This window comes from Symphalangus syndactylus, chromosome 8, assembly GCF_028878055.3.
Source record: "Symphalangus syndactylus isolate Jambi chromosome 8, NHGRI_mSymSyn1-v2.1_pri, whole genome shotgun sequence".
Classification (NCBI taxonomy): Eukaryota; Metazoa; Chordata; class Mammalia; order Primates; family Hylobatidae; genus Symphalangus; species Symphalangus syndactylus.
The window spans coordinates 112276421-112279334 of record NC_072430.2 but is presented as its reverse complement, the minus strand read 5'-3'; positions in this window follow the sequence as shown (position 1 = coordinate 112279334).

Sequence of the window (2914 nt, the reverse complement as noted above, 5' to 3'; positions counted from 1 at the left end):
TCTTGATCGAATTCCTGACCTCGTGATCTGCCCGCCTCAGCCTCCCAAAGCACTGGGATTACAGGCGTGAGCCACTGCACCCAGCCAGTTTTTTGTTTTTGTTATTGAGATGGAGTTTCCCTCTTGTTGCCCAGGCTGGAGTGCCATGGTGCAATCTTGGCTCACTGCAACCTCTGCCTCCCAGGTTCAAGTGATTCGCCTGCCTCAGCCTCCCAAGTGGCTGGGATTACAGGCGCCCACCACCACGCCCAGCTAATTTTGTATTTTTAGTAGAGATGGGGTTTCACAATGTTGGTCAGTCTGGTCTTGAACTCCTGACCTCAGGTGATTTGCCCGCCTCAGCCTCCCAAAGTGCTGGAATATCAGGCGTGAGCCACTGTGCCCGGCCTCTAAGCTTTATTTGAATACAAATAAATAATATGTACATGATTTTAAAATGAAACTACGCACCCAGGAGGCTTTTGTAATTTGCTTTCTTCACTTGACGATATACCTTGAACATCTTTCTCTGTCATTACCTTTTTGTGAAGTAATTTGTAATGGCTTCCGATGTGTTCATCCATTCCTGAACATTTATCGAGGGCCTGTTACTGTCCAGGCAGGGAGCTAGGTACTGGAGATACATCAGTTCATAAAGAAGTTGGCACTCTGCGGTTGACATTTAAGTAGAAGGAGACCTTCAAAAAAACTAAATGAGGCTGGGTGCGGTGGCTCATGTCTGTAATCCCAGCACTTTGCGAGGCCGAGGTGAGTGGATCACTTGAGGTCGGGAGTTCAAGACCAGCCTGACCAACATGGAGAAACTCCATCTCTACTAAAAATACAAAATTAGCCAGGTGTGGTAGCACATGCCTGTAATCCCAGCTACTCAGGAGGCTGAGGCAAGAGAATCACTTGAACCCGGGAGGCGGAGGTTGCTGTGAGCAGAGATCACACCATTGTACTCCAGCCTGGGTAATAAGAGCAAAACTCTGTCTCAAGAAAAACCAAAACAAAACCCAAAAACAAAAACAAAATTAGCCGGGCATGGTGGAGCATGCCTGTAATCCCAGCTACTTGGGAGGCTGAGGCAGGAGAATCGCTTGAACCTGGGAGGCAGAGGTTGCAGTGAGCTGAGATCACACCACTGCCCATTGCACTCAAGCCTGGGCAACAAGAGTGCAACTCTATCTCAAAAAAAAAAAAAAGAAAAACTAAATGAATAAATATATTCAGTTAATAAGGGCACTATTTTATAAAGAATGGTTGGGGAGTCTTCTCCAATCAATAAGGGGCTGTTATAATCTGAATTTTGCCTCCCTCTCTACCCCCCAAAATTTACATGTTGAAGTCCTAACTCCCAGTACCTCAGAATGTGACCATATTTGGAGACAGGATTTTTCGGAGGTAATACAGTTAAAATGGTATCATTAGGGCAGGTTCTAATTCAGTAATGGTGTGTGGTGTCCCCATAAGAAGAGGAAGTTGGCTGGGTGTGGTGGCTCATGCCTGTAATCCCAGCACTTTGGGAGGCCGAGGTGGGTGGATCACGAGGTCAGGAGATCGAGACCATCCTGGCTAACACGGTGAAACCCCATCTCTACTAAAAATACAAAAAAAATAGCCGGGCGTGGTGGCGGGTGCCTGTAGTCCCAGCTACTGGGGCGGCTGAGGCAGAATGGCATGAACCCAGGAGGCGGAGCTTGCAGTGAGCCGAGATCGTGCCACTGCACTGTAGCCTGGGTGACAGAGTGAAACTCTGTCTCAAAGAAAAAAAAAAAAAGAAGAGGAAGTTTGTGCCATGAGTGGTGGCTCATGCCTGTAATCCCAGCACTTCGGGAGGCCTAGGCGGGAGAATCCCGAGGTCAGGAATTTGAGACCAGCCTGGCCAACATGGTGAAACCCTGTCTCTGCTAAAAATACAAAAAATTAGCTAGGTGTGGTGGCGGGTGCATCTAATCCCAGCTACTTGGGAGGGTGAGGGAGGAGAATCGCTTGAACCCAGGAGGCACAGGTTGCAGTGAGCTGAGATTGCACCATTGCACTCCAGCCTGGGCGACAGTGCAAGACTCTCTCTCAAAAAAAAAAGAAGAAAAAGAAGAGGAAGTTTGGACATAGACATGTGGAGGGAAGGCCGTGTGAAGACACAGGGAGGAAATGGTCATCTACAAGCCAAGGAGAGAGGCCCGGAACAGATGCCTTCCTCACGGACCTCAGAGGAACCCAATCCTGCCAGCACCTTGATGCCAGACTTCTAGCTTCCAGAACTGTGAGAACATAAATTTGGTTTTTAAGTCACCCATCTGTGGTACTCTGTTATGGCAGCCCAGGCAGGCTAACAAGGTGCATAGAAAGCAGCCTGGATGAAGTGAGAGGGTGCAAGCTCTATGGGTATTTGGGGAACAGCCCAAAAGCGGAGCCTTAGAGGAAAGCCAAGGGGCCAGGTACCTGGAAGAGGGGTTGGAGGAGAATGGAAGATGTGGTTAGAAGAGGCAGCAAGGTACCACTAGGTCCTAAAGTGCCTGCAGGCCTTAGAAAGGACTTTAGAGTGTATTCTGGGGGAAATGGGAAGCCACTGGAGAGCCACTGAACCTGATGACATATTTTATAGGGGCTCCTTGGCTCCTGCATGAAGCCCAGACTACATGTATCAAAAAATTTGTAACCTTCATATTAATTATTTAGTAGCACAGTTTGAAGGTTTGAGGCAAGACAAAGAAGTGCTTCTAAGGCATTGACCCCAAGTCCAAATCCCTCTTTGTACCCCTGCTATCCCACTTGGCCATCCTACTCCCCAATCTGATAAACTGGATAAGCCATCATTTGAAACCAGCCTGATTTTTTCATGAGTCCTCTCTGCAGGGTCATTCAATGGGACCTCTCTTCCCCTCTTTAAAGCCAACTGGTTGCTCTTCCTTTCCCTTCCTACGTCTGT